We start from the raw sequence: 22,814 nt of genomic DNA on the forward strand, positions 1-22,814 counted from the left end.
TTTATAGTAGTCCTTGCTTTCCAAAATAAGAACATGTCCCTTTAGCCTGGATCCCTCAAAATAAGAAAACGTTTTATGGTTAGCTGAGCCCCTCAGAACCAACCAGAGCCACAGCTGACCCATAGTGCCTAAGCAGCACAGCATGGGTAAGAAATAAATATCTGTTATTGCAAGCCCTAAGAGATTGCAATTGCTTGACAGAATAACAAAATCTGAGCTAGGGTGCATAAAACAAAATCCTGAGAAACATGTTGGCTCCAAGGATGGGCAGTCAGTAGTGAGGAATTTGTTAGAAGAAGTTAGAAAAATGGCAAGATATGTTAAACAGTAACAAAATATTTGGTAAAATTTTTCCCTGATATCTTCAAATACAGAAAATGTACACAATGTATTTGGGGCTCTGAGAAAAGAGGTTTGGAGATGATGCCGGTTGCATGAGTTGGTGGTAATTAGCTACATTTAGAAGGTTACTATGGAAGCTATAAAGCCATAATAGCAGGATAGCAGGGACAAAAATAAGAAAAGGGATAGGTATTATAGGACTTGCAGGATGGAAAGATATGTTCCCGTCCCCATCCCCCACTTAGCTTTAGCCTGGTAAAAGGTTCTCAAGTTAAGACACTCAGGACAAGTAAAAACAAGGTCACTAAGCCAAGGAAAAGACCAAACCAAGAGTATGACTTTAGCTTTATTTTAGTTTATAGCATTTTATTAATATATTTCTTAAATTAACAAGTAAAAATTGTATATATTTATGATGTAAAATGTTTTGCTATATGTATACATTCTGAAATGACTAAAGCAAGGTATTTAACATACATAGAACCTCACATACTTATTTTCTGTGGTAAGAACACTTAAAATCTACTCTCAGCGATTTTCAAATGTACAATATATTGTTATTAACTGCAGTCACCATGATGTATAAAAAATTTCTTGAACTGATTCCTCCTAACTGAAATTTTGCTTAGCATCTCTTAAAATCTTTTGCAAGAGTAAGTCAGACACCAGTAAGTCTTTTCAGTTTAAAAAATAGTCGGGAATGTAGCAGGGAAAAGAGATCAATGGTGTGGTCTCATGCAGGTCTGATAAATTTGAATTTTCTATAGAAGCATATAGAGAGAGGCATGTCTTTTATAAAGAACCGATGGTACTATTATTTGTATTAACTAGAACCAAATAATCTTTACAATGTCTTTAAGAGTATTATACTGTAAAATATGCTACTAAGTTGGATATGGAAAGGAACAGTGACTGTTGGAAATGTAAAATGACCAAGTGATTAAGATGACTCAATATACAGTAACTTGCTTTATGTGATGTGCAAAAATACAATCCCATGTGGTATTTAAAAACATATATCACAGTAAATGTCACTAAAGTGTTGTAACATTTTGGCCAAGTGACAATAATACTGGATCTTAGTTTCTTTATTTGTAAAAAACACAGTGCAGAACTTAGTATTCTGAGTCCCTCTGAGCTCCCATACTTTGATTCTACGACACTAAAATAGTTCTCTTATTGGCTGTCTTAGCATATAAAACACAAATTTCTTCCCTGTTCTAAGAAAATGCTACTGCCATTCAAAATAAGTAATAAACATATGGACAGTGTTTTAACAACTTTTCCAAGCTCCTAAAAACTATGGCGACAGAACAGGGACCCTCCCCTGCACAAAAAAAAAAAAAAAAAAAAAAAAAAGTTCTTTTGAAAGAATCATTTGAAGAAATTACATTATATAAGCAGACAGGGCCTATGCTTAACAATTAAATACTAGAGGTTCCCAAAGGCCAAGTCTTAGTTCCTTAAGACTGCTTAGAATTTTATTCTATTCTCAAATCATAATTTAGTTTTCATAAAAGTTATAATATGAGATCTTCAGAGAATCTAGTATATGTTTAGTTTTTCTTTTATGAAGATTAAATTAATAAATTTGTTTATACTACTTAACAAAATATGTTCCTATAAAACTGATATAATTTAGCTCAATATTGTAAATAAATCATGTGAAGGTTTTTTTCAAAGACAGAATGAAAACAGAAGCTTGTATAATGTATATTCAAATATAAAAGAACTAATATTTCAATTCATAAACTATATATGTTATTTAGTTCCCCATATTTGCCCAATTCGTATACTCTTAAAACAAACATTTATACTATATGACTATCAAGTGGGAATCATGCCAACCATATGTTGTTGGATAAAAATATCATGATCAATAGCATTTAAAAAGCCACGAAATATGTCATAAATAATGCATAATAGTTGACTATTTACAGAGACTCCAAAAAGTATTTCCTTTTTTGAGCTTCTATATACATTTTATGACATTGACATCAGTGAGGTCTGTTCACCACCAGCATTTCCTATAAAGGATCAAAAAAACCCATTAAAGTAAGAGGCAAAGCTGAAATAGATCATTTCCATCACATTCTATAAACATCAAGATTCACCATGAAAATTTTCTCCAAGGAAATGTCACATTAAATCACAGAATTCGCAACTTTAAGTCCTTATATTTAGAATTTGTTATTGTTACATAATAAACACTAAACACTGATAATGAAGTTGGTGCTGAATGGAATAAAAATGAACCCATAGTTAAATATAACCTAGATGAAAGCTATAGGAGCTGCTAAAATCAGTTTGTTGGATCCTGCTTGTCAATTCTGGAAGATGACCAGAAAGAACCATCATCTTAAATACAGAGAAAAGAAAAACTTAGCTTTTTCTTTTCCCCATACCTTCCTGTACTAGTCAAGATTCTGAGTCTCCCCTAAAACACATCAACAAGCACACACAGTCCTCTGGGAATTGATGGCATACTTGTACCACACCAAATTAGAAGTAACAAAATTATTAGGAACATTTTGTCTTTACTCATTGTGTCCATTTTTCTTCCCCCTTTGCCTCCCCCTAAAGACCTGTAGATGAGCCTCTTTCAGGTTTGGTGACAACAGGGAATAAAATATATTAATAATGCCAGGCATCAACTTGATACTAATTTAATTTCTCAATTTTTAAATTATTTTATCGTTTAATTTTGTTTCCACCTTGACCTTTCCTCCTATATCTGGGTCTCTGCTCATCATCCTAGACCAGAGATTTCCCTGCCTGACTGGGTTCCACTCTGCCCCAGTCTACACACTCATGTTTGCTTTGACTTTGCTGCAGCGTGGAGAAGTAGCTGTGTGTTCCTTGTCCTAACACTTATTCGATACACCTTCACTCTCCACCAGAAACACCATGCTTTTCTGACCTTTGGTTTAGCAACCCCATTCACTCCAGCCTGAGAGACAGCCCACCAGCAGCTGAGTGGGGAGCACCAGGTTGCTGTCCTTCCTACCCTGCTCACTGGAAGGACAACATTTCAAACCTGGGAGCAGCAGGAAGGAGGCTTCTATCTTCTGTCAGACAACCTTTCCTTTCTTGTCTGTCCTAGAGGAAAAGGAGTCCGTCTCAGGCTAACCCATTTACTTATGATTTTTAATGAAGTCTTTTGTCTTTCTAAAGGATTTGGTGTCAGTAATTTTCACACTTTATTTTCAATTTATCAGTCATTTCTAGTTCTTTCCTTAGCCTACAAAATGTGTATATTTCTCTGAGCCTAGAAAAAGTAGGAAAAATGTCCTCTTTTAGAGTTGCCTTTATCTTGAGCCACCACTAAATTTCTTTCATCTTCTTTACTTCAAAATTTCATGCAAGAGTCACGTTTCCTTGTAGACTCTACTATCTCACCATATTGGCATTGTGAATTTCTTGCACTGGACCTTTCTCTTACAAAGTCTCACTGAATAAATTTTCTCCTAAAGATGAGCTATAAGCTTTCTAATCTCCAAAGCCACTGAACCTCATCTCATTGACATTTTTAACAGTATGTAATAATATTCAATTGTACCTTGTACTTGAGACTTTGCAGTCCTTGGCCTCTCTCTTATTATATCACTACTCTTTATTCAATGGCTACTTTTCCTCATTAGGTCCTACATATGTGGGTTCTCATAAAGGTTAAATTGTTGGCTCTTTTCTCTTTACATATCCCCCATAATATTATCAATCTCTATAGATTCAGTTACCACTTTTATTCATGGTGTGATCCAATTCTCTACCTCTTGCAGTAATCCTTTTCCTAAATTTAAATTCTTCATTTATTGCTACTTCCTAGATATTTTCAAAGGGGCACCCCACTGAAATGTTAAATTTTTGAGTTTGTATATTGCAGGAACTGTTCCTAAGCTGAAAAACCCCAAGTCCTTTCTTTAATAAGTAATTCCTCTTTAATAGCTCTGGAATGCATCTTTCTTTTCATTTCTCTCTTGATCATCATGGTTCATGTGCTTTTCACCTCACACATGGACAACTGTAATAGTCTCCTAAAGGACTGTCTTACTTTCAGTTTCCCAACCTTGCCTCCTATATCTTTCCCCGCTTCTGGCCTCTCTCCAACGCATCCTAGCAGGATTGATCTCCCAATAGTAATTCTCAGATTGGGTCACTCCTCCATCTTCAATAGAAGGCATACCAAAGTTTGACTACCTTAAATTTTTCTTGCCTATTTTTCATAATTTCATATATTTTATTCAAATTGCATAACACTCTATCAGAAGACACCTGTCTCACAGGATGTTGACAGGTATTACACGGAAATGATTGGTAGATGGGAGAGATTTTCTGTTAAATGTTATATTTATTTCACAATTTCTCAACATCTTCATTATGTCAATGTGCATTTTTTTTTTTTTTTTTTTTTTTTTTTTTAGATGGTGTTTTGCTCTGGTTGCCCAGGAGAGAATGCAATGGCATGATCTTGGCTCACCGCAACCTCCGCCTCCCAGGTTCAAGTGATTCTCCTGCCTCAGCCTCCTGAGTAGCAGGGATTACAGGTGCCCACCACAATGTCTGGCTAATTTTGTATTTTTAGTACAGACGGGGTTTCTCCATGTTTGTCATGCTAGTCTCAAACTCCTGACCTCAGGTGATCCACCCACCTTGGCCTCCCGAAGTGTGGGATTACAGGTGTGAGCTACTGTGTGAGGCCACAATTTGTTTTAGTTAGACAATACAGAACTCCTAGACTGACTTTCATGTACAAAGCTTTTTTTTTTTTTTTTTTTTTTTTTCCCCTCAAGAAAATCTAAACTGTAAGCATCCTGAGACCATAAACAGTGAATAAATCATTTATATTCACTATAGTATCTAATAAAGTGACCTCAGGCCAAGGAAATAACTTCATGTCAGGATATGCTGAACTTTATTTTTTTATAACTATTCATAAAATTATTTTTTATAATAGTCTTCTGTCCCCTAAGATGTTAAAATTTATGTACGTTTAATTACATAAACTAGCAGTTAAAAATAAAATGATAACCCTAATGTGTAGTTTGTTATACATGTAATCCTAACATAGATATTGCTGCTAGAATCATTATCTGCAGATAATGATAAAGTTTAGATCTACTCAATGGATTTAGTTTAAAAGCCAAATGTATTTCCACAAATGAGGTACAGGATTCACAAAGTACTAAGTACAGCTAGGTAAAGAAATTTTAGTCTCAGCAAAAGTTTTTTTAATGACCAGTAGAATTCTACTTGGAATTTCTAGGGTCAGTTTAACCTGGTTCCTTTGGGATCAGCATGTAACATGCATTTTCAAAGACCTTAGGGAATGAAGCTGTATTATGAGATTCTTGGGGTTGCAGGACTCTAATTGGCTCCAACCTGGTCCCTATAGGTGATAGAAATAGACCTATTCTGAGAGGAGTTCAACTGAATCCAGCCATGCTCCCCAGGGGCCTAAGAAAAAATGACCCGAATGCTATTGGTTCCCTATATGCCCACAGCAGACCCTCTCAAAGAAACCAGTGACAGTGAGATCCCTATCCAAATATAAGAAATTAATAAACAGTATAAATTGAATCACTGTTCGAAATACTACATTCAGTAACATTTAAACTTGAAAGGAGCTGCAAGGTGAGAATTACTCTTCATTCCTTTTCATTTCATCCTCCTCCCCATGCTTAAATCTCTCTAACTGGTAGGAATTGCCTGATGAAAAGGAAGATTATTATAGGAGATAATTTGGTTAGGAAAAATATTAACAATTTTTCTACAATTTTTGAAGCAGTTCTATAAAAACATATTTGCAATGAACCATAGAAGTATCTAGATTTAAAAAAAAAAACAAAAAACAAACAAACAAACAAACAAAAAAACAGCATTTGCTGGCACAGGTAAAGCTGGGACTCCCAACTGTATGCTTACAGAGCTAGAGAACTGATGACCATTCTAGGAGTTTATTTGCATGAACTGACAATTTTGTTTGCTTTGCAATGTGGCTACAGACAGACAGAACAGTGCATGGATGCCCAGGAGGGAGTAAAACAATAAACAAGATGGATGACATGGTACATACACTTTTCTTGTCTGCAGGAACATCTGAGGTTCCAGGGGATAGGTGATTTAAGAACTGATGCTACAGAAGCTGTTTTCACAAAATACTTTAAGACTCTAAACACAATGATGTTTTAAAATTCAGATATGGTCAGGTATGGCATGGATTTGAACAGGGATCATTTTTTCCATTGCTGCCTGCACCTCAGTTTTGGTATTTGGGAATCAGTTACTTTGGAAGCACCAGAGGACAAGAACTTTCCATAGGCAGTGTTTTTGTTGCGCTGTTGCGCTTTCCACTGAGGGCATTAGCAATGGTGAGAAAGCAGTAGGGCAAAAACTCATTTGACCTCTCTTTCAGCTCATGTGCTTCCCAGAAATATTTGGTGGAGGAATTTACAGAGAATTCAGGGTCATAGAAAAGGCAAACGAAGGGTGAACTGTCCGAAGAACTACAATTATTACTATCAACCTAACTTCATTTTTAGTCATCAGTTCATCTATTCATTTGTTCAACAAATATCAATTGAAAGCCTATTATTTGTCAGGCACTGTGGCTACAGGGCTAAACAAAACATGAATACATATTTTAGTAGAGAAGAGAGGAATGAGAAAGTTAAAAATATAAATAAGATAATTATAGATTGCATTCTATATAAAGAAAATAAATACAGTATTATAATAGAGATTAATCATTCAGGGATAGAGGTAAAAAAAAAAAAAAAAAAAAGTTTGCAAGTAGAGAGTGGCCAAGAACATAAGAGGTGGAGAAATTTTCATTTTACTTATTCTGAAGAGTAGAGGCTAAAGAATCTCCTTCTCTCCTACCTGCCTCCTTCTCAATCCAAAACACAATAGCAATCAAAATAACTCATTTTCAATCTAAAAGAAATAAGACTAGACATAATGCCTATAAATTCCAAGGTTATTTTTCAAATCTGGTTAAATAATATCTTAAAAACACTACATTGGAAAAAGTCCTCTATCTTCTGTGATGTTCGGCCCCAGAGTCTTAGAAGCTCTCAGGACCACTTCAGTGATGCACTGTTTCATTCTTTCTTGGCTATGAATCCCACAGACTTGGACTGGTTTCTACTTTTCCTGTCTTTTGCCTCTCTATCCTCTGTAAAAGTTCTGTTCTTGGACATTTTGACTACAAAGCGGGATAGCCTTTCTAACTTGCTTTTCCGTGATGCCAGTAAAGTCAGGCAGAAAACGCCTTTATTTTTCAGGTTACTACTAATTACTGTGGAAAAACACATGAGCATTGTAAAAATGATTAACAAGAATAAGTTCCACAGCTTGGAGTTATGGAATATTAACTGTGCTGGTCTTCAGTTACCGATCCTGCCTGTCTCCGAAATGATCATTTTAGTGGCAATAACTTTCTACCTTGGGTTTTTATACTTAGAGGTAACTCTCACTATGCTTCTTTCTTAATTCTAATTCTGTCCTTATGATGAAATCAAGGTAGAACACTATTTAATGTCTTGGTGTCTCCAGCATTCATTCATTCATTCATCCATTCATTCACTCACCAAATATTTATTTGGTATTTCATTTTATGCCAAAGACTGTGCCACACATTGGAAATACAAAGATGCCTAAGATGAAAGAGATAGTTTCTGATCTACAAAAGGACAAAAGGTAGGAGGTAATTATAAAGTAGATAATGACATCATATGATAAACTTCATGAGACAGGTAAGTTCAGATTTCTAAGGGGCAAAGAGGAGAATAACCTAACCTAGATAATGATAGTCAAGAAATTATAACAAGAAGAGTTAAGGTTGCACTGAACTGTTTGAACTGTCTTGAAGAATGGGATTAACTCCTGGGATGAGTTCAGGTAGGGTGAAATTGGGAGTAGGGTGAAATAGGTAACAAAAAAATACCAGTTGATGATGGCAGTGGTGGCCCTTCTATAGTGGCCACTGGCATGATGCCAGCTGCAGTGGGAGGGGTACATTTGGGGATCCAAATAGCCAGGAATAGGTGAAAGCCCCACTCCCTTCCGACTTGGCAAGGCAGAAGTCTTGCACTCCCTGGGAGCAGCTGTGGCCACCGAGCCATGGCTGGGGACCCAGGCATCCCTGTGCTCTTGGGAGCTGGAGGCAGGCAGGAGCCTCACCTTCCTAGATGCAGCTGCAGCCACCCAAGTCACACTGCGGACACTGGCATCTGTGCACTCTTGGGGGGCCTAGAAAGGCCCCTCTGTGCCTGCAGGCTCAGAAATGCCTGCTCCCACAGCTTGGCTTCCCTCCATTCCTGGTGCCTGTTCTGATCTTGGAGCAAAGTTGAGGCCAAGCCTGTGCAATGTTGGAACCCAGCTGGGTGTGTCTTCACTCAGGGCAGCACTGACATGCCAGCCCCCTGCCACCTCAGCCCCCCTGGACTTTGGGTATCAACAAGCACAGGAGGGAGGCAAAGTGGGGGCTGAGGGCAGCTCAGCACTGGCTTGCAGCCACCTGTTGGCACAAGCAGCCTGGGCATCATGAACAGCTTCAGGAGACAGACAGACTCCTGGATAGAAAGGGATGGGTTCCAGGTGAAACCCCACCTTCAAGCTGGGGAAGGCCTAAAGCTTGGGTGGCAGGCTGTCAGACCCAAGGACCAGAATGGGAAATTATGGTGCTTTTTCTGTGCCCGCCTGTGGCTGCCCATGAACCAATCAGGAGGCACTTCCTCCCATCCAAAGCCCATAAAAACCCTGGACTCAGCTAGACTCAAAGAGATGATGGGACAACCCACCTGTGTAGAAGAGTCTCCTCTCTGAAGAGAGCTGAGCAGACATCGGAACTACTAGCTGCAGAGAGCAGTTACCCACTTCAGGGTATCCTCTCTGCTAAGAGCTGAACACTCATCAGGATACTCTGGCTGCAGAGAGGAGCTACCTACTGCGGGTTTCCTCTGAGCTGTTCTATTACTCAATAAAACTCCTCTTCACCTTGCTCACCCTCCATTTGTCCACATACCTCATTCTTCCTGGACACAGGACAAAAACTCAGACCTGCTGAATGGTGGGGCTAAAAGAGCTGTAACACAAACAGGGCTAAAACACACCCCTTCCCTGCCATGTTGCAGGCAACAAGAAGGAGAGAAGAGAGAGGGAGGGAGGAGCTATGGCCCTTCAGGGAGCCCAGACCTAGGAGTTCCCTGAGCCAGGGCTGTGACCTCAGCCAGCATGACTGGCTGTGTGCAGTGCCTAAGCCCCACGCTTGCTCACTCATATGCCCCTCGCTGCTCCACACCTGGCTCACCCTCGGCAGGTGTGAGATTCAGGCCAGCAGAGCAAGCCAAGAGCAGCCTGCCAGGCCAAGTGGATGGAATGAGCCCATCAGGCTCCAGTAAAAACTTGGGCAAAGGCACCACCAGCCACAGAGGTTTCTGGCTGGTGAAGTGACACCCAAGGATCCTATAATATTTGGATGTCCTGGAAGTAAGGGACACCATGGCACCATGACCTATGTAGTTGGAAACAAGTGAGGGTAGAAAAGCACAAAGCACATTTTTCTTAAAACTTTCAAAATTACTTACAGGTTTTTGAGTAAGGGAATGATTTGGCTAGTTTGCATTTAAGAGACAGGGTAAAGAAAACAGTTGAAGACAGAGGTTATAGCAACAAACTATTAGATTCTACTGCAAGTAATCTAGAAAAGCCATGACAAAACAGTAGCCTTGTGGAAAGACAAGAGGGAAGATTTGAGAGCAATTACGGAACTAGAACCTTACTGTACTTGGAAGATGGATGCTAAAACTAGTGGAAGAAAAGAGAGGGATTGAGAATGAGACAGATATTTGACTTGAAAGGCTTGCTGAAACCATTTATTTATTGAGATAAGTTTTAGGTAAAAGAAGATAACATGTTTAGTTTGGAATAAGTTCCAATTTGGAGTAAGCTATAAATACCAGTAGCTTTGTTAATAAACATTTGCATGCAAGGTTTCAGAGCTCCTTAAAAAAATCTCTTTAATATTTTAATGTTCGATTTTCAAATTTTTCCAGCTTAAGTGTTACCCCTTCCAATATGCCTCTGGCCTACCCAATAATGATGCATTGGACCAACCTCTTCACACACAAACCCTGATTTTGTCCTTTTACTAGAAAGGAAAATGCAGTTCACAAAAAGACTGCACTCCCAAGATCTCATCCTAGATTCCATTATAAATTCAAAGTATCAAAAATTCACAACTATTCCTTAAATCTTTCTATTATAAGAAAAAACACTAAGCACCACATTAAAACACACACACACACACACACAAGCAATGGGCTAAAACATAATAAAGTTTAAAATAAGCTGTCTCGACTGGATTAAGAAAATGTGGCACATATACACCATGGAATACTATGCAGCCATAAAAAAGGATGAGTTTGCGTCCTTTGTAGGGACATGGATGCAGCTGGAAACCATCATTCTTAGCAAACTGTCACAAGAACAGAAAACCAAACACCACATGTTCTCACTCATAGGTGGGAACTGAACAATGAGATCACTTGGACTCGGGAAGGGGAACATCACACACCGGGGCCTATCATGGGGAGGGGGGAGGGGAGAGGGATTGCATTGGGAGTTATACCTGATATAAATGACGAATTGATGGGTGCTGACGAGTTGATGGGTGCAGCACACCAACATGGCTCAAGTATACATATGTAACAAACCTGCACGTTATGCACATGTACCCTAGAACTTAAAGTATAATTTTAAAAAAAGGAATTAATAAAAACAAATTACATTTTGAACATAAAAAAATAAAATAAAATAAAATAAGCTGTCTCTGTATGAAACAGAGTGCACATGAAACAGGAGAGGAATAAACTCATTTCAAGTGACATTCTAGTAAATTCTTCAGTTGAATGGTAGTCCTCTGGATATTAATTATGTTAATATGCTTTCTACCTTATGCAAACGTTACTTAAACTCTTTTGCATTTAGCAAAAGAGTTTAAGTAACGTTTGCATAAGGTAGAAAGTATAAATTATATAGGAAACATAAAATAAAAATATGTCCCTTTACCTACTTAGTAGATAAAAATACTCTAGGAAGGAATTATGTACTATCTACACTCCCTCCATTTTTTGCATTTTGTTTCCTTCTTTAATGTGGCATACTTTAATTCTTAAAAAATATATATATATAATAATTTAGAGTAATTGAGGAGTAAGAGAAAAGTGATGTATTAGTTCTCTATTTTCCAGAAATTATAAACTTTGTTGGTGGGGGTTGTACCTAATTGTTTATAATTGTTCTTCACATTCATTTGACATGCTTGAATGAAAAAAATGGTAAAAAAAAAATCCAATTATTACTAAATAGATTTTATATGAGTAATAGTTTGCTGTTAGCTACAATTAAAAAAAAATCAGGAACTACTTAACATCAAAAAAGAAAAGAGCAGAAATCATGCCAGTATACTTAAAAAAATAAAAATTGTACTTTAAAAAATAAAAGTTCAATTTAAAATATTAGTTTACTCAAAATGCAAATATATCAATATAAAAGTTTATATATAAATTACTGAAAGAACATAGTAAAAATACTAAAAAATGAAGTAAATTGTTTTTACCTAGAAGCATGATAAATCAGAAGCAAATTCTGTCAAATGTTAGTCATTGAGAACATCAATCTGTACAATGACTCTGCTGTCAACTTCAGGTTTTGAGACTTAATCATTTCAGGAGCAAGAAAGCCATAAGTCATATTTTACCCAAGAGACACTTGGGTACACATATTCAAGCTGTTACCCTCATAAATTTCTTGACAGTTTGCCTGAAGGTCAATTGGCAATGAAATAAAAAATTTAATTTTTGAACAGATTATGTGAAGAAAGATTTAAAGAAATATTTAGTCATTTGGTTTATATATAACTGGGGAATTTGCAATAGCTACACAACTAGTAAACACATAATAGTCCTGAAGTATACTTAATATGTAAGTGCATGATGTGGAACGTGGAAGTGCTAAATAACATCAGAACATCTGACCCAGGTCATTTTTTTTCTAAAAGTGTTCATTTAAATTTTTTTATATAAAAAGAAGCATAGTTCATTAATTTGTAATCCCTACACAGATTTTATTACATCATGCATTATATTTTTTTCAGACTGTGGCAAAATTATGGTTGATTACAAAACAGGCCACAAATGCTTCCCCTCTCTGTATCTTCCTCTTTTAACATTTTCCTTTTACCTTTACTTTGAGGCTTAAACATGTGATCTGCTGTGTATGCCAGTCTGCCCTGGCTGCCGTAACAAAATACAGTGGTGGCTTCAACAATGGAAATTTGTTTTATTACACTTCCGGAGGCTGCAAGTCTGATATCTGAGTGCCACATGGTCAGGTGAGGTTGAGGGCTCTTTTGCTGTGTGCTCACTTAGCCTTCCTCCATCCAAGAAAACAGTGAGAGAGATCAAGTTCTCTGTTGCCTCATAAGGACACTGATTTCATCAGACCAAGATGCTACCATCATGACTTAATTACCTCCCAAAGGCACCATCTCCAAATTCAATTACACTGGGTATTCTGGGAGTATACAAAGACTCAGCCCATAACACTATGACCAGTGAATAAGACAATAAGAAATATGAAAATATGAAATAAGTAGATATTTGAAACTGTTTGTGCATTTGAGCCTTTCCTCTCTTGCTAGATCTTAAGGATGTCTTGGGACCCTTGTCATCACCATGCTATGAAGAAACAAACTAGTCTGCTGATTAATGACTGGCATACGGCCTTGTTCCATCATTGCCCTTGTTGACCCAGACTCGCTTAGTTATGGGTAAGATGATCTGAGAGCTGAGGATCAGATCTACCACTTTATGAGACAACTGTAACTGAGTCTTAGCATTTTAGGAGTCCTAAACCCTCTAGCATGTTTGAATTTGATCTATCTTCTGTCCCATTGTATCCACTGTGATCTGGGATATCAGAATATCACATGAGTAACAGCATTCCCAAATGTACTCCTATCTCTGTAGCATGACTTCTATCTTGACTGTTGGTTTTCACTCCAGTTCCCAAAGGACTGAAATCGTTGCCTAAATTTTAGCCCTTTTTATTGGAACATAGATCTCCTGCCTTATTTCTGCCAAGCTGCTCCTCTTTTCTGCACCTTCTTCCTAGCACCTCTTACTTTAGAGAGGTGGTAACACTGTAGAGAATTTTGACTTAACCTAAACAGGCCTACTACCTATACATATAACATTGGTGGGCTGACAAAAAATATCAGCACAGTTCAGATTTCCTCTGCTTTCCCCACCTGACTGGCCCTTTCAAATATCAGCACTAGTTCATGTGTAATCTAAGCTCTTTGGACCCAGTGATATGGATTACCTGTCACCTTAAACAGTTCTATCAACAAAGTTTTGCGAGAAGAAGAAAGCCTCTTTCTATCATTTAATTCACAAATATTTATCAAACAACTCCTATTGGCAGAAGTCCAGTGTGCTAGCACTACAGGTATAAAGAGGAAACACGATATAGTCTATGCCTTCATGGAGTATATAATCCTTTTAGAAATAATAACAAGGAAAAAAGAATATAATACTCTATGGCAGCTTTTCTAGAATATAACACTCTATGGCAGCTTTTCAGCTAGAATTATCTGAATCCCTAAAAATGGAAAATTGTCTTAGTGGCTATTTTCTTAGTTCTTCTGATATTACATAAATATTATGCAACATAATGCAAAAGAGAAAAGTTAACACATAAAATGGATAAATCAGGTGTAAGGCTTAGGTCATTAGGGAATAATTTTCCCATCAAAATCTAGTTGGGAAAAACTGCTCTAAGGTAATAACTATTGTATAAGGCAGCATAACTAAACCAGACTGAGATCATAAAGGTATTTTGGTTGGTTGAGCCTTGAATGATGAGCGTGATTTCATCAAGTGACAAGGAAAGAGTAAAAAAATCCAAAAGAATATTTGCAAAAATTCTTCTCAAGAGAGATGAGGATATCCTTGGAGAACTAACAGATAAACAAATGCCTTCTTCCAGTTAGATAACCAATGATGTTCCAACAAGTAGCACAGCAAAGATCAATAGAAACTTAAGACATTTGAAGAACTGATACACAGAATTAAACATGCAGTGTCATCTTTATAAACCTGTTTCAATATTAAGTTCAGTGTTATGGGTAAGAAATGAATATTGCAATATTTTATTCATCTTTGTTAATGTCCTTTGGGTTATATGAGACAGTTTTTCACTCCTTCTATGATGTTAGGCTACACAAAAGAGAAGAAAGTGTACTAATTAAATGCTCAGGTAAATACTTTATTGCTAACAAAAATTACTAGAGGTTACTTGTGGACAAAAAAACCCAAAAAAACAAAAAAAAATATTCTCTGACAACTTGTCTAATCTATAAGTAACACAGTGTCCTACCTTACTGAGCTAGGGCTTAATTTTGTTCAACATCATGGGAGTCTCAATTTCAGCACTTATTCTTTGTTATGACATATTCTTACTAGTATATTTTAGAATCAACTTCAAGAAATAACTGAATCTATTTGCCAATTATTGTCAAAAACAACAGCTCAATATTTATTATGCCAAAACCAATTCATCAATTTCAGCAAATGTTCTTCTACACTCAGATATAAAATGCTCAAAGTTTTGTTCAAGAGGTTAGCTTCATTATACGTGGAAATATTACGTGGCAAAATCATTCTGACATGTTTAATATACTGCTCAAAATTATAAATATCATAAGAACCTTGTAAGTTATTTTATCATAGAAGTGATGGAAATGAGACTTTAGCCTACAAAATATCCTGAGTCAAAGTCAACTCTTTTATGCTTTAGAGTGCAGAATTCTATGGCTTTGTTAAAGCTCCGGTCAAGCAGCTGACTAGATCCAAAACTGCATTTGAATTAAAGTCCTTGGACTACTATAAAGTACGCTTACAGAACTATCTTGATAGAGAGATGGCACAGCCTTCCACCCAGGTAAGAACACAAATAAGCTCTTTGATTATTATATAAGAATGTCATGTTTGCAACCCACACAATTAGAATTCAATGCATATCTAATTGCAATAGGCAATACAGAACTGCGATGCACTTTATATTTGATAATTTGCTATCCACTTTTAGTCCAAAGTCAGCCAAAGAATCAACATGTTGCTGTAAATTCACATATGAATGTAACCTCTCTGCTGCAAGCACATGATGATAAAAAAATCTGAAAAGCAAAAAACAAATTAAATATCTATCCTAAATGGTGATAATAACAACAATATCAACAAGAAGAAGCATCTCCATTGCCCAGAAACAGAGGGAAAACACAGCATGGCTTTCCAACACAACACTGGAAAACACAACATAGAGCCTGCTGGAATATGGGACTGCAAGTAGTCAACGAAGCAGAAGTTCATGCTCTGCATGGTAGAGGGGGCTCTAAGTACTCCACACAAGATGGGAGATAAGAAAGTCTGTCTCACTGATACAGGCCAGGTGCTGGTCTGGCCTGCTGTCCATACCTTGAAACCTCCTGAATGGAGGAATAAAAAAATAAAATCATTGCTCATCAGCATCTGAGAATATATGAAATTATGAACCTGTCAGCATGGCTTTGGTGTGTATCTAAATCAGAAGTAGTAATACTATCCCAAATGTTTTGGAATGAAATTACCTAAGTCCTATAATAAAAATCAATTTATCTTTACTATTTTTTTCAACAAAGTACCCACACATAGTTATAAAATGTAATGATTTAGAATAGGAAAAATAGGTTACTTTTGGCATTATAATATGAAATACAAATAATTTTAGTGATTAAAGATTTAGTCTTATTTTCAGAATGTCAATGTTAAAAAATTTTGTAATTTTTCTTACTAGCCAAGACTTGGCACACTATATAATGTACATTATTTTAAATAATTATGATTAATACATCTTTCAGCCAGTAGGATTAAGAACCACAATTGATAGTTTCATAAAAACATGTAAAAATTATCTTCCCATCTAATACAATACAGAATCTCTGCTTAGCCCTAACTTGGAATACTTCAAAAATAAAATATTTTTACATTAGCCAGCATATATAAAGTTTCTCATTGTTATTCCAATATAGAGCATGAAATCACATGATACTAAAGGAAAAAAAAATCACCTCTATAATCTAAACTACAATTAACATGAATACGATTTGTATCATTTTTAAAGTTACCTGAATAGAGAGAGAACCCACGTTTGACACTTTTCTCCCGGCTCAGGGCTAAGAACAGAGGCAACTGATCATTAACTTTTAGCCACAAGCAAACTTACACACATATCTCCAGAGACTCTGCTTTGCCCTTCCCTCTCTCTTCTCTCAAATAGGGGAAAGTTAGTTCTTTCTCTTTTTCAAGAACCTGCTTTGACATGCACAATTAGTTGATACTTTTCAGAGTCTAAAGTAAGCTTGGCTTAAATTATATCATGGGTCAAAGAAGGTGGCCAAGTCTGGCAATGTGAACTGCTAAATTTAACCTTCTCATGTGTTGTACTGATGTAGCCACATTTTCAAGCACATTTTCCATCATGTGATTTAATATGCATAAAGCATATTGCAAAAATGCTGTACTATATAAATTAATAGTTGAGTGACTCTTCACTGAGTCTGAGACTAGGTAACTTTGTAAGTTACGAACAATAATAAAGAGGCCAGGGTCAAAGTGTTGCATCTCTTGTGGGCCAGTCAGTTTAATCTGTTTCCTGATCACACAGAACACTCCCTACATGGTCAGCAATTCTGTAAATGCATGTTCTCTGTCCCAAAGAGTCCCCAGCCCCATGTGAGGGTAAATCTGGTGATAGATCATTAGTACCATCTCTGTATTTGAAGAAACTACAAGAACCTTTGGAAAAACGCAGTGTTGTGATTTATTAAATGCTTCTCATATTCTAGGTAACCATTTTGCCAAATAATTTATACCTATTACTCCATTCTCTAAATGATACATGATAGACATTATGATAAATATTTTTCTATGGGGACACCGAAGCTCAGAGTTTTGATTATTTATTTCATATAGCTGTGAAATATTGGGTCCTGGATTCCGACTCTAGATTGTCTAGATTTGAGGCCCACGTTCCTCTCTATCAAACAGCATGCCAGACTCCCTCTATCAGTGGATGAGAAATATCTGATTTCCTTTGTGAAAGATGTAATTATTTAGATCTAAGCACTAAGCAGTTGCCACTTGTAAAATATGCTTCCCAAAGATTTGGGAAGGCTACATTTCTAAATGTGTATAATTATTAAATAATAATAACCAGGTAATAACATAAATAACTTCTAGAAATTTTATCTAATTTATTTAACCAAATAAACTAAAGGCTTTTACAAAATATGTGGTATGTTTCTATCATTTCTACTGAAAACTTAAGCTTAAAAACTAAAATGAAATAAAAGCATAAAGAAATTTTACCTAGTACAAAATTAGACATAAACTGAGATTTTAACACAGTGAACAAATTGTACTATGGATTTCACAATTATACAGTACATCTGACAATCAAAAGCAGTCTATATATTTACTGAGAACTCTTCAAATGCTTCTTTGTCCCAATGAAACAAGGTGCTTAGTGGCTAGTGAGTGTTCAATACATTTATTTGGGGTAAAATTATTAAAATGTAATATAAGTGATTAACCAATGAATAACTTCATTTTGTACCCTGTACATATACCTCAAAGTAGTTTCTTTTTTAAAAAGGGTAAAAGAATAAAATTTCAATAATATTGTTTGCTTTATCAACTACGTTTTTATATTGATAATATAAAACAATTTTATGTACAGAAATTATCATCATTATTCAGTTAATATGCTATTTATTACATCAAGAATAATAATTTTAAAAGGCTCCCATATGTATAGCTAATTGTTCTAGTTAGTATTATTACAAAATATTCTAAAGTTAAATAAGAAGAGAAATAGAAAGATATACATTTGATATGTAAACATTATGTTATCAAGAAAATAGTTTGATAAGATTTATAAAGAACAAAATTGACGGGAGTTTGAAAAACGTATTTTGTACTTATTTTGTATTATTTTGCTTACTGTCATTACAATATAAAATCCTCAAAAAATACTATCCACTGATAAAAACCAGGGTCTGTTAAGTCTAGTATGCATGTTCGAAAAGTTTAAAGAGTTCAAATTATAAATTACATATTTCCTTTCTAAATGTAGAATTCATCTTTCTTCACATAAGATTTTTCTTCTACCATATTACTTTAATATGTTAAATAAACATTTTAAGCAAATATATAAAAAATTAAAATTCACCTAAAGCAGCAAATTATGGGTTAATGTTTGCTGGTGTAAAACAAATAGCAAATAGAACGAACTGACTTTAACATTAACTTTAGTCACCTTTGTAATCACAGTAACACCTTCAACAATTTGACTTACCTTTTTTTATCAGAACATAACTTAAAGCACAGAGAAATCATGTTACTAAAGTTGGGCAACTAAATTCTGTGAGATGTGAGATAAACACAGACAGTGTGGTTTCTACATACACCTTTGAGAAAAGAAAAGCCAAATGCAAAACAGACCTGTTCACCAGGAGCCCTGGGGAGAGAATGGCTGAAGGTGACTAACTTTTGCCAAGGTTATAAATTCTCAAAAGTAACTCCAAAAATAGGATCATGCGAGATTTTTTTTTTAATTTCCGGTTTCCAAAATTCTTCAATAATATGAGGATAGGAGAGAGAGGAAACGCAGATAGTCTTAGGAGAAAACCTTGATAAATAGCCTGTGTGCCCTTGGAACAGGTTATTAATTCTGTGTTTAAAACATGACAATAAGTTCTTGGCAATAGATTTATTTATAATATTATTCCCAAGTTTCACGAAGCATTTTACACATTTCCCTTGTGAGATTATGATGTTTTTCGCATTGTAACTAAGGAGTAAAACTGAATTAATGTGCAAAATCCAAGTTTTTCATCTGAATAAAAAGTGCAAGAAATTCTAAAGAACAGAAAGCTCACATATATATTGTGAATGGAAAACAGCAGTAAATTCATCAGAAAACACAAAAACCAAAGGTCTCACAAACATAATGGAAATAATATAACACATTTCTTTTCTCATCTGGATACAATTTTTTTTTCTATTATTTTCCTGGAAACAGTATCATAATCCTAACTTTCACTGAGTAGTACTAACAGTGCTTCTATTTTCTAAATTCTAGAATTACAATGGAGCTAAAAGTTAGCTTACAGCAGAAGAAAACAATCCACATTAATTATCTCTCAGAGTTATAATGTAAAAAGAAATCATTTTTAACCTTGATAAGCATAAGAGAAAGATGCCATCAGTCAAATTTGCTTTCACGGAATAATTCCTTTAAAGTTTTAATACATCCTAGAAAAATCTAATTGGGGGAGGGTGGTCCTAAATATGCATGTATTCTACCACCTTAATGGATTCCCCCTTCTTGCTGACAACAGGAGCTCACTAATGGAAAAGAATTATTGGAAAGGTGATTTGAGTACATGGTACATTTAAGACCCTTACTTTCTTAGCTATTATCCATTCAATAGAAGATACTACTGTATTTAGCCAATAGAGGAAACAAGTTCAGAGAGAGAGTGCTTTAAAAATATCCTTCTAGCTCAGGACCTTGGGTTCCACTTAGCTCCCCACCATCACTCTCAGCTTGCACTGTGGTCCCACAGCTTTCTATTAAATGCACTAACATTCTGCCACTCAGCTCAAAGTCTCAGAGTCAGCAAAAATGTCTCCTCTTCTCTAAAATGAAACCAAAGTTGCCAATCCTTGTAAATTCTACTTGGAGAAGAAGTTAAATCTATCTTCCTTCCCTAATTCCCACAGGCACTAACAAATTTAGTAGCCTTCCAAGTGTTATCCCAGCCTTCAAACTCTCTACTCAAAACCCCAAATCTTTGCCTAAATTGTACATCTAACACAAATGCAGACAACAACATGCTCCTACTCAAAACTGGTCAATATCCCCTCCCCTTCCCACATACCACAAGCATCTTCCACCCACCCAACCACCCAACCACTTCTCCTCCACATAGGAATGCCAGAGAATATGTTATAAAACATAATATGATTGGGTATGTAGTTTCTCTCTATTGCTATTGCCAATTATACTAGAATAGGTATCTTAATATGCTTTGACTTTTTACTGCCATTTGTAAAATAAGAAGTCATTATTTCTCCTGGTTTTAAAAACACTACAAAGGCATTAGTCATTAACCAGATATAAATAAATGAAGTTTAAGACAACATTAAATCTACTGTCTCAGTCATATCTCACAGAGTATGAGATCTTTCCACACCTCGAAACAAATTTACATCTTAAATAAAACTTAAGGTAACCTTTTGTTGTTATGTTAGGATTTTTATCATAGTTTATTTTATTGTATTTTTCAATTTTGTGACAGGGTCTCACTCTTTCACGCAGGATGGAGTGCAGTGGCAATCAAAGCTCACTGCAGCCTTGAACTCCTGGGCTTAAACTAGCCTGCTTCAGCCTCCTCAGTAGGTGGGACTACAGATACATGCCACTACCTCTGGATAATTTTTAAAAATTTTTTGTAGAGACAAGGTCTGGCTATGTTGTCCAGACTGGGATTTTAAGCTATTTTAAATAAAAGTATAAAACCTCCATATGATGATGTCAGAATATAACAATTTAAAAAGCAATGTAAAATTACATGGCAAAGACAGTTTATAGAAGCCATAACCATGCCCTAGAAGTTAAAGTCCCATGGCTTCAATGCTTTTATTACCCTCTGGGTTCCCCACGGGGACTAGACTTTCTTGGTGTTCTCCTCAGCAGCAGATGGAGGCCATGGACCTCTTTTGCCCTGGACTGGGACTGTGACAGACCTCAGCCTGTTCACTAAACTTCATTCCTCCGGGAGCACCAGTTATTACTACTATGATGCAGCATAAAATTCTTTTAAAAAAAGATGTTTTAAAAAAAAATCTAAAGGATTCTTTTTAAAAAAGGATTATTTAAAGGGCTCTTAAAAAGAAGCAGCAAAAGCAAAAACAAAAACCACAAAATAAAACAACGACAAGAAAGCACCTTGATTTAGTATTAGAAGAGTTGGGTAAAACCTATACTCTACTTCTCATCTTGAAAAAATTATCTAACCTCTCTAACCCCCAGGCTTCTCACCTACATACTGGCCTCATATTTCCTAATGCAGACACTACTGTTAAAATAACACTTCAATCCACTCCACATTTGATAGCTGAATTTTCAAGAAAAAAATAAGCAAGCTTGATGCAGCAATATTCTGGGCTCTCCCTTTTCCAGATATGCCTTCCTACAGAGGAGATAGATTCTGATCTGGTCTACACTGTATGATAATTTTACTAGAGCAGGTTCTTCCCATACAAGGGAAAGCCTAAGTTTTCATGATAAGTTCAAATGAGAAAACCCATGTGACCATATATCCAAGCAATATTCTCCAGTTCAGCATCAATTTTAAGAATTAAAGAGATGAATCAAAGGGACTAGCTGAATATATTTTTTCCTTGTGTTTAATTAAATAATGTAACCAACATATAGTGAGTAGCTAGCCACAAAACCCATTATATTATGTACAGGAGGGATGCTGGGATAAATAAGGCGGCTTTTCTTTTCTCAAATAGTCACTCGCTGTAATAATAGACATTGGAGGCTACAAAAGGTGGGAAGCTAGGAGGAGGATGAGGGTTGAGAAATTACCTATTGGATACAATGTTCACCACCTGAGTTATGGGCACACTAAAAGCCCAGATTTTACCACTGCACAATATATGCATGTAAGAAAAATGCACTCATACCTGCTAAATAAATTAAGAACATTTTTTAAATATTCACTTTCCCATGGTGGGAGGCTATATATGTGTGTGTGAGTGTGTGTGTGTGTGTTTGTGTGTGCATATTTTAAAACCAGAATTGTCAAAGCTAAAATAGAGTTATAAAGTAGTATTAGCAATGTCATATATTATAAAATCTTGCATAATTTAATTGATCACCACATACATTCACATAAGCTAAAGGTATGAGCCAAAATAATAAAACTACCTACTCTAGGCATCTGCTGTCACATCATAAAGCTGTTAAGTAATGTTAAGATTTTAATTATCAAGACAGTATCACAGAAATGTTTCCCTGTATCTAAAACCATTTATACTCATTTTAACCATATTTTTATAGACACATTACCACATTTGACTGATTATTTGAGAAACTCTCAATTCATTATTTCTGAACCATGTTATGAATGAAGAAGACTGAACATTTAAAAATTTTCCTAAGTTTAAGATACTGCCAAATATGTAAATCTGGCCAACTCAACATGAAAGAAAAAGCCTAATTATTTGATTGTTAGCATTTATACCAACCCACACAATCCATAGTCTATGTAAAAGAAATGAGGACACAGTGAG

The 22,814-nt window shown here is 35.7% G+C and overlaps 1 protein-coding gene across 9 annotated transcripts in view; it reads right to left on the minus strand.

Annotated features, from left to right (window-relative positions):
* The window catches only part of SLC16A7 (solute carrier family 16 member 7), a 169,352-nt gene that overhangs the window by 82,251 nt on the left and 64,287 nt on the right, over positions 1–22,814 (minus strand). The window contains exon 1 of one of the 9 annotated variants that reach the window (XM_010358593.2): positions 16,669–16,740. The exons of 7 other annotated variants lie outside the window; for them this stretch is intronic. The gene's annotated coding sequence lies outside the window, so the exon portion shown is untranslated. One more of the 9 variants, XM_030939803.1, reaches the window with a different exon arrangement.

This window comes from Rhinopithecus roxellana, chromosome 10, assembly GCF_007565055.1.
Source record: "Rhinopithecus roxellana isolate Shanxi Qingling chromosome 10, ASM756505v1, whole genome shotgun sequence".
NCBI lineage: Eukaryota > Metazoa > Chordata > Mammalia > Primates > Cercopithecidae > Rhinopithecus > Rhinopithecus roxellana.